A 10,768-nucleotide genomic window follows, 5' to 3' on the forward strand; every position below is an offset into this window, starting at 1 on the left:
GCCGAGCAATACATGAACATTCATGTGCCGAGCACTAGTAATATAATATGTGCTGAGTAACACAGAATTAGCATAATAGTTTGTGCCTTCACAAACTAAGATGTAAAACCATTTTTGCATGACTCACAAAGGGATAAGACGATAAGATCAAGCCTTTGCATTTACCTATGATATCAACATGCAGCCAATCAGAAAATTGGAGACAACATGCAACCAATAGGTGAAATCCAAGGATTTGAGCAGGAGACTTTATAAGGAGACCATGAACTAAGGTAAAACAGTTCATGATTACATTGCAAACCCTAAGTCCTCAATGTCTTTATAAGGAGACTTGGACACCATAATGTCAAGGTTGTCAAAGTTATCAAGTTGCCAAGAGATTGTTGCAGAACAGAGAAATCAATAAGGGTGTCAAGGACTTAGTGAAAGGAGTAGCAATTACACATCCAGTTGATCAGAACAAAATAGGGGACACATACAGAGATCAAATCAAGCAAGGATCAAAATAGGAAGAGTAGATCTAGTACCTAAACCCAAAAATTGAAGATTGCACTCTATCAAGGAAAATGTTCTAATATTTTCTTACCATTGTATTAGATGATGAAAATCCTATGTTGATAGGTTAGCTTAACAGCTAGGTGGGAAAACCTTTGGAGAAGGTGATGAAAATCCTATTGAATTAGGTGGGTTTAACAACCTATTGTAAATCCTTGAACAGGGTGACACTTCTTGTAAAGTGTTTGTAAATCCTCTAACCAGGTCACTATTGACATAGTGTAAAGCCTTTAACAAGGCAGACCATTTGAAGTGGTTGAACATATTGTTGTAGTAATTTTTGTGGGTGTCATCCCCACCCCAGTTTTACCTTCTTATTCTTGGAGGGTTTCTAGGTTACCAAATATCTTGTGTCATGTGTTGATGCCTACTTTCATTTCATGTTTGCTTATATGTTTACATGCATGTACTTTACTTTCAGTTATGTGTTAATGAGGGTTTAAAAGGATAAAAACTAGTTACTTTTGATTCACCCCCCCTCTAAGAAGTACTCTTCCCATTTGAACATTCCAACAAAAAATATATATGAGGAGGAACTTGGACCAGGAAGATCCTTATGCATCATTTAAAAAGGACATTTCTATTTTTAATACTTTAGGTCAAGTCTCAATAATATGGAGCCTTTAATGCTAGGTCAATAAGAAATCAAACCCTCAGCTTGAAGAGACGTTAAAAAGGAAGAAGTTACTGGCTATGGTTGAAAGAAGAGAAAGATCAATATTGGGAAAGGTCTCCATTAGAAAACAAGGGCAATGTTAATCATTATGGAGTAGAATTATTGGGTTTTTGTAGTTTGTACAACATGGTCAAATGCAGCAATGTGAAAGTATGGCCAAATTAAAGGAACATCACTTGTCAAACATATAATACTCAAAATGTGGTTGATTGTGTTATTTTCTTTCAAGATCATACCTTGAGGGTGATGGAGATAGAGCTAGGAGAATTTCCAATAGGGCTAAAATCAAACCATAATTTTTTTTTTTGAAATTGATCATTCATTTAAACGAGAAATAAAGAGAGCATATTCATATTATGAAAATGAAAATATCCTCACATGGTAGGATCCTAGTAACTCGAGAAAATCTGGAAAAAAATTAAAAGTGTCTGTGAATAAATCATTAATTTTTTTAGTATAATTTAGATCACATAAATAAGCACCTTGTAGACAAGGATATTCTAGTCCCTCTAATTCATAACATATTAGATGAGTGTAAGAGAGTTGAACCACTTTCCCAACAAACCCTTGGTTTTATGATAAATGAAAGCTAGCAAAAAGAAATTTAAGAGAGGACATGAGTAAAAATAATTGTAAAAAGATGTTAAAGATTAAAAAAGAAAAATGTGAGAACATAATAAGAATGGATTTAATTAATTTTCAAATTTTTTAAAAAATAAAAATAAAAATGGAAAGAGATGCAATAATAGAGGAAGCAAATAGAGAATAAAATTACATGGTTTGAATGGCTTAAATATGCAAAGATGTTATATGAGTATGGATAGGTTGAGCATAAAAGTATGGTAATCAAGGACATGACCAAATTTTCACCATTGAAGATATTATTCAAGGAATAAAGAGGGTAGCAGGGAGAAAATCCAAGATTTATTGATAATTTGAAAGAGTGCATTGATGTCCTTGCACATCATATCAATTGTATCTTCAACAATGTAAATGAATATGGTCTTCTTGAAAATTGGCCATGATAGTAGGTTGGGAAGACTATTGAGTATGTACCAAAGGGAGAGATTGTTGAGTGGTTGACACTTAGATTGATTGTCATGTGTTGCATTCATGAATTGGTTTGTCATTGATGTCAACATATACATATTCAAATATGTGACTTACAAAGTTGTAGTACATCTCATAGGAAATTTTGATTAGGGAGGTTTGGGTATAGTGAGTTAAGCTATGTGGGCTTAGATTCATGTTCATGGATGTGTTTTGATGCTACATCCATTTATAATTGATTTATTGAAGATTGGTTGCAAGTTAGTGTGTAGGTAATAGTTTAGTAGTAATTCAGTTGTATCTGATAAGCGAGACAAAATGAGGATTAGTGAGCTTAGATCATGGTTGACGACATGTTCATGATGTTATGTTCATTATAGAAGATGTTGGAGATAATTTTGTAGAGGTCATTGATGTGTAATGTGTGATGTGTTCATTGGTAGTTGACTCTTGTGCTGGGATTTATTTTAGAAGTTATAAAGTGTATTGTATCATACAAAGCTTAATTATAATATCATATTGAGGTCCTATATTACTCATTGTTTATTGGGAAAGTCCTTAGAGGCCGACTCAATTAGTTATTAGGACAAGATGTAAAGGAAATGTTGTTTCCTTGGTTGGAAGTATCACATTGTATTGTATTAATGTGGATGTGGAGGATGTGAACTTAATCATACCAAAGTAGTAGATGATGATAGATTGGTATGAAAGCTTCAAAATAATTGTATTCACAAATAATTTTTTGTATTAGTTAGTTCACTATTGGCATATGTTATTCTAGAGATTTTTTTTGTGTAATAATGCCAAAGTAATTTGGACAGTGGGTTTAGTTGTCTTTCTTGTACTCTTAACAGGGCTAGAATCTTCTAATAGGGATTCAAAGTCTCCTACCAAGGACTCATATCTATTGATTGTAATTGACTCCTAATAGGGTCATTGTTAGATATCTGAGAGGGTGGGGGGTTGATGGCGATATGCTCTGCTACCACTAACAAAGGTATGCTCTGATACCACTTGATGGGGACACAACCCAAGAACAGAATGGACACAATAGAAAAGGGAAATTGTATTAACTGAAAAATAAGCTAGTACATTCAGTACAGAGAAAATAAACTTCAAAACATGCCCTAAGGGTTTACAATAGCATAAATGTGGAGATAATTTCTCCTTTCAGTACCTCCTCTCAAACTCCACTCTGAACTGCCTTTTACAATGCCAAAAATCTCCTTAAATAGACCCCGGAGGGTCAAGGACTAGGAGTACATTCTAGAAAGTGCTAGTAGGCATCCACCGACCAAATAGAAGGTTCCAGAAGTTGCGTTAGAAGTCGACGCAAATCTAGAAGAATCCAGAAATGGTAACTGAACTTTTGGGAGGCATAACTTTTGAACCGTAGCTCCGATTGACGAACCGTTTACATTTTTGGAAAGCTCTTGAAGCGCTCTATAGTCCTATGGACCAGCTTTTCTCATCCCCCATTTTTTGGCCCTTTTTGAGGTCATTTAATGCCCCTAACCTGACTTTGAAGCATTCTTAGGAGGTCTCCACAACCCGAAAAACTGTAATAACTTTCAAACCGTGGGGCCTTTTGACCTGATTCTTTTTCTGGAATGCTCTAAATTACAATTACATTCATCTAGCCAATTTACACCTCCTAGTTCACCAAAATGATGGCTCAATTACATACTCCTATTTTTTTGAGATTTACACGAACACTAATAGTGGAACTATGAGAGTTGGAACCTTTATTTGACCCAAATGGGTATCGAAAAATGAAAACACATGAAACAGAAACTAAGTCTAAGTATTTTTTTTGGGTGACACAAGATTGCCCTTATACCTCTGGATGCTCCTACATCAGGGGTAGAATCAGTTATATCCAACTATCTACAAGCCTTTCAAATAATTCAATACCAATAAAACTTCATAAACATCAAAATCAATAACTTGATGATCTCTTTCAACTTCACAATTCGATCTTATAATAAATTTAGTCCAAATTGTTAACTCAATGTTCCTGTTATTACCGAGTATCAGAAATATAAATTTATTATTACCTAGTTATCACCAAGTTGCAACAATAAGTAAATATCATGAAAATAAACTTGCAACACAACAACATTCACACATTTGACATTATGATTCAATGTGGAAACCATGTAAAGGGAAAAACCACCTAGGACCAACAAGACAAATAATTTCACTCTTCTAAAGTGAGCTATGCTAGGAGCCAACCTTGTTAAAGGTTCACATGCACATTTTGTGTGTGACCTGGTTAGAGAGTTTCAACATAAAGATCATCTATACCTTATCACTCCTTGACCCTTCCTCTTTATATCCCATTCTCACCATCACTCTCTCTTACTCTCGATCTCGATCTCTCTTGATCCTATCCCATCTCTCTCTTCCTGTCCCCTACTCTCTCTCTCTACATCATGTCCCATCTCTCTTTCCCTCTCCCTCTCTCTCTCTCTCTCCATCCTATCTCATCTCTCTCTTCCTATACTCTTCTCTCCATCTCTCTCTCTCTCTCTCTCTCTCTCTCTCTCTCTCTCTCTATATATATATATATATATATATATCCATCACTCTCTCTTTCTCTCTCTCTCTCTCTCTCTCTCTCTCTCTCTCTCTCTCTCTCTCTCTCCCCCCTGTCCTATCCCCCTCCTCTCTCTCACTCTCTACCACTATCTTACTCTCAATCTCTCTCACTGCTTTTGGTTTTGCATAACCTAATGGGGTTATGAACAACTAAATGCAATACTTTTAGTTCTTTATTACATGATCACATTTTGAAGAAATAGATGTAATGGACAAAATGTGACTGTGTTAAGGGACAATTAGAATATTATATCGAGGTATCCATAATGTTGTTGTGTTTTGTATAGTATAGATATGTTAACTTCCTAACAACCATTGCAAGTTGTTGCAAGGTCCCAGTGATGTGTCACAAGGTGGTATGCTATAGGTAAATATTTTTCGTGTCTTATTTCTTTGAAATGATTAAAATTTCATATTTTTATAATCATTGCAACTTCACATTTTTAGAAAATGATTGAATTGAATTATTTTTTGAGTTTATGTTCATGCTATTATACCAGTTTTAGTAAGGATTATAACAGAACATTACAATTTTGTTGTTATTTTGTAGGTCATCGATAATGGGAAAGAACAAGAAAAAATCAACTAAGGGACAAGAGGCAATGAAGGAAAAAACAAAGGGAGCGTATGAGGAGATTTTGTCAAGATCTATCGAGGGACAAGAGGCAACGAAGGAGAAACATAGGGAGTGTATGAGGAGATTTTCTCAAGCTAGAGCATCAAATACACATGATGTGAGTGGTGAGAATGCACCAATTGATATTGAAATGATGATTGCACCTAATGTAGCTAATGAAATTCAAGAGCACACACCAATTAAAATTAATGCACCTAATGTAGCAAAATGAAATTCAAGAGCACACACCTATTTTACCTAATATGCCTAATTTGGCTAATGCACCATATTCACCCAATGCACCTAATTCACCTCTGTATCTAATTAACATAATACTCACAATGCACCTAGATCACCTAATGCATGTAATACACCATCATCTACATCTCCTAGAATAATTCATGGAAAGCCAAAGTTTCTAATTGACATTGATGCAAATATTTTGAGGTCAATGCATGATAAAATGTCAAAAAGAAATTGTAGAAGAATTGATAGTAAGATAGGGAATAACTATTGAATGAAAAATTAAATGTAAGTAGAAGATGCCAGTTGTTGTTGAAGTCATTAAAAATCTAAAATTTAGAGAGACATTAGAATGTTGGGATTAAGAACATTTGAAAATAGTAGTGAAAGAACCATTGTGAGAAACCTTTTCAATACATTACAAGTCATTGGTTCAAAAATATGTACTAAAGATGCTAATGTTACTCGATGTGACCTCACATAGACCATAGTGGGAAAGGAAATGAAAAAATATCATGTAATAAGAAAAATAAGAAAGTCATTCATGATAAGTAAAACAACATTACAGGAAGCCTTAGAGAGGTGAAAGAAAATTGAGGATCCTAACAGTAATGATCATCTTTGTGTTGTCATTAAGGTCAATTTGTCTATTAGTGACTTAACACTTAGTCATTTGGTTTCATTGCTACCGAGCTCTATAGTAGCTATTGAGCTTATCATTTATCTAGCAGTGATGACCAAGTGTTTCAGTTGCTACCGAGCTAAACAATCATATTGTAGCACTTGTTGAGTTCTACAATGTCTACTGAGCTTTAGAGGCAAAGCACAATGTTAATCAAGCATAGAAGAGTCTACCAAGATTTCCAGAAGGAGTAATGTAGATCTTAGTGTAAACCAAGCTCTATAGTGTCAACCAAGTATATTAGTATCTACCAAGATCATAGTGTTAACAAAGAGAATTTAGTGTTGACCAAGCATCGCAATGTCAACTGAGTGATTCAATATCTAATGCATTTCTTAGTGTTCACCAAGTCATACAGTGTTGACCAAGTGCCTACTACTCAAAGTGATCAATATGGACTGAGTTTCAACTTTAACCAAGTGCCAGAGTATGCCAAGTGTTGATAATGTTTGTCAAGTGTCAAAACATCACCAAGTTGTCTTCAAAATATGAGTTACAACAATGGCCCAACTTTGTGAATCATGATGAATTTGGTATTGTAGCCAACTCCAAAAAGTAGTTAAGTGGATTGATATATATGTAATGTATTGTATCATATCCAAATTTAATTAACATGTATGTAAAGAAGTAAGAAGAAGATGAGTACGAATTGAAGAAGGCTACAAGTAGTATATGGTATAGTAGAGACTTATCTATCATAGTCAAGTGATCATTGCAATTCAAGAAATCTCTTTCAACAAATCAAAGTTGCAAATCAGAGATCAGCCACTAATTCATCCTAATAGGTGCATCAGTCAAATCCTTTAACTAGGTGGACTTAACAATCTTTTGCTAAATTTCCTAACAGAGTGCATACTTCATTGTATGTTTGTAAATCCTTTAACAAGGTGGACCTAATAGTCTTTATTGCTCCTAATAGGGGAGATCACTAGAAGTGGTCAATTGTAAGCCTTAATAGGCCAACTTTATACTGCAATACTAAAACTCATTGGTATCATCGCCACCCCAATTTTACTTTCTATTTGGAAGGTTTCTAGGTCACCATATCTTGTGTCAAAGTGTTATGAATGTTATTGCTTTCATTCTTTCATGCATGCAATTAGATCAGAATAATATATAAAGGATTAATTAGTGAATTGAGCTTAAAATTTTATTGGTTCTTGATTCACCTCTTCCCTCTCAGTAACCTAGCCTACCTTATATTTCCAACAATTGGTATCAGAGCATGTGGTTCTCACATCAGAAGTTTAGTAGCTTGAGAAAAGATCAAAGGCAATGGAGTTATACAGGCTATAAAAGACTATTGAGAATGAAAAGTTGGATTTGGAATTAGCCATTGGACAACTCAAGAAAGAAAAGGAGCAACTCTCTCAATCCTTGCAAAGAAGGAAAGATCTTGCATCATAAATGGATGACAATCTCTACATTGAAGAAATAATTGAAGAATTATGCCAAGAAAGAAATTCAGATGAAGTTGATGCAGTAATCAAAGACCTACTTGAGAGGAACCTCAACCTTCAAGAAGTCAAGAAGTTGAAAAGAGAACAAGAAATTCAATCAGTCAGATTATTTGAAGTCATGAAACAAAAGGACAGAGATAATGAAGAATAGAAGAGAAGGACAATTAAATTAATCAACTATCTCTTCAACAAATAGATCTGATTGATCAACTCAATGATGCAAATCAAGAGCTTATCAACTTAAGGGCAAACAATAAAGATTGAAGAATGATCTCGGCATGGAAAAGAAAACCAATGAAAGAATGATGAAAGCTCAAGAAAGCATGAATAAATTGAATGAGAAAAGTCAATATAGACACAAAGACAAAGTTGGATTAGGATATATAGATGAAGGCGAATCATCTCAGTAAGGAGCTCAAAAGAACAAAAGACCTACTTGCAATCATTGTGGTAAGATAGGTCATACATCAAATAAGTGTTGGAGAAATGGTAAAGATAAATTCAATGGAAAATGTTACAACTGTAATAAGAATGGGCATAGATCAAGTGAATGCACAAAGAAACCTAAGTTTAAAGAAAAGTGTCACAATTGCAACAAACAAGGACATAAATCTTTAGAGTGCAAAACCAAGAAGTGGTACCCAATAGAGAAAATTGTAAAAACAACATTTGGTTGGGATTACAATACATGGTGTAGGTGTCACTACTGTGGTAATTTTGAACACATTGGAGCAAATTGTGTAAAACATCACATGAGGAAGAGAGACACTACCAAGAGATGTTCTGTTGTACATAACTTGAACATCTTGCCAAGTACTGTATGAACAAAGGTGGAGTTGAAGATGAAAAGAAAGACAAGGCTAACAACATCACAAAAAATATGAGGCAACAATGGGTGCAGAAATATCCAAAGAATGTAAGCCAAAGTCTTGAAGTTGTTGACACCCAAGTCAATGAATTGGGTGGCACAATCACCTCGACTTAGTTCCCTATGAAGATTACTAGAAGTGTGATTCAAAAGAAGTCATCTAATACCAGTTCTAGTTAGCAAGCAAAAGATCCATATCAACATTCAAGATGCACAAGGATCACCTAGTGATAATGGAAGTTCAAGACCTTGCTAAGCAAGGTTGGCTCACAAGACCTTACTACGCAAGGTTGGGTTGCAAGACCTTATCGAGCAAGGTCGAGTTGCATATCTTTACCTAGTTTTGGATGAAGATGTTGAGTTGGTGATCTTACTAAGTTTAAAGTTCTTACCAAGTAGAAGGTGTCTTTTGAGCATTAAAGATCAAGTCAAGTGGAGGACAACCTATCATCGAGTGAACATTTGTACAAAGCATCAATGACGATTGTAAATACATCATTTGTTAAAAGGAGAAAATTCATCGAGTAATTTCCCCATGAATTTATAGAGCTAATAGTGAAGAGCACTATTGAGTCCCTAAGTGACTTGAAGCAATATCTAGTGAAGATTATTGTCATGTTGAAGATTTACCAAGTGAATTGCAACTTCAAGAAACAAAGTGAAAAAGGGTTCAAAGATGTTGATTAATGGAGTGAATTGCAAGGTTCCCACATTCAAACTAGCACTAGAAATTGTAGAGGCACTTGACCTGGTTGGAGTGTAGTCTCAAATCCCTCTGAAGGTACTTCTTATACATGATATTAGGTCATTCTATCACTGTTCAATTCAAGAGCTTGGAACCCTAGAAATGAACTAGGAATTCAATGAATTATGTGTAGATGGTTCTTTAAAACCTGAGCATAAACATTTGGAGATGAAGTATTTGACAAACATTATGCATATGCTATGAGATTTTCAAGGGAAATGGATCAAAAAATCTTAAGCAAAGTTCACGAGATGCATTTCTGGTTGCATCACCCTATCCAAATCACAAAGAAGATGATACACAAGATTACTAGATTGCCAATGTTGAATAAAGCTAAGGCTACAAAAACCCTAGGTCAGGTTGAACCAATGAAGAGAACTCTTTCTGAGTGGGATTGCAGAGGAATGGAGCTTAATGGAGTGATAGACATGGAAATCAAGTTTGGGATACATGTTATTTTTCACAAGATATATAGCTTGAGCAGACAGAACAATGTTCCATGTGAAGTAGTTGACCTAGCACTGAAGGTGGTGCAAAACAATTTGTCTTTTGACCTTGTCAAGCTATTGTTGAGCCAATTGGGCAAAAACATGCTGAGTCTCCAAGAACAATCCATGTAAGTTTGGTTCTCTTTTAACCTGTTTATTTTTCTATGTTCAAAATGTTTTCCCTTCTAAAGGAACTATGGTATGGAGGAAAGACATACCTATATTATATCAAATTAATGAATTCATAGCTAAAATGAGAGAAAACTTTGAGAGTATAATGGATGCATACTTTGAAACATTCAAAGAGAAGATTTAGATAATGTTGGATACAATTAATTAATTGTGTGTTGTCTTTGATGTTACATAAATGTCATATCATTATCAGTCAGTATATGTTGAACTCACTCAGGAAGTGAAGAAATTTTTTTGTGTCTACTAAGCATTCCTGTGATTACCTAGCTTAGAAGGCAGTGTCCACTGAGTTCACTCGAACATCAAAGGAAAGTCTACAGAAGATGAGTGTTAACCGAGCGAACTCGGTTAATAAAGAAAAGTTGGATTTAACTGAGCTCACTTGGTTACCAAAGGATCTTTGAGAGTATGTAGTGTTAACCAAGCTTATGTTGGTTAACATAGGAAATCACTTCTGAGTTAGCATCTACCAAGCTAGGTCGGCTAACAAAGGATTTTCTTGTTTTGGCATATTAAGATTGATTGATTTTATCTATTGGTTCTAGCCAACTATGATGATGAATATTAATTATTCTAAGTTGTATACGAGCTG

Source organism: Cupressus sempervirens, chromosome 9, assembly GCF_028749045.1.
Source record: "Cupressus sempervirens isolate cs-2001-9-10 chromosome 9, ASM2874904v1, whole genome shotgun sequence".
NCBI lineage: Eukaryota > Viridiplantae > Streptophyta > Pinopsida > Cupressales > Cupressaceae > Cupressus > Cupressus sempervirens.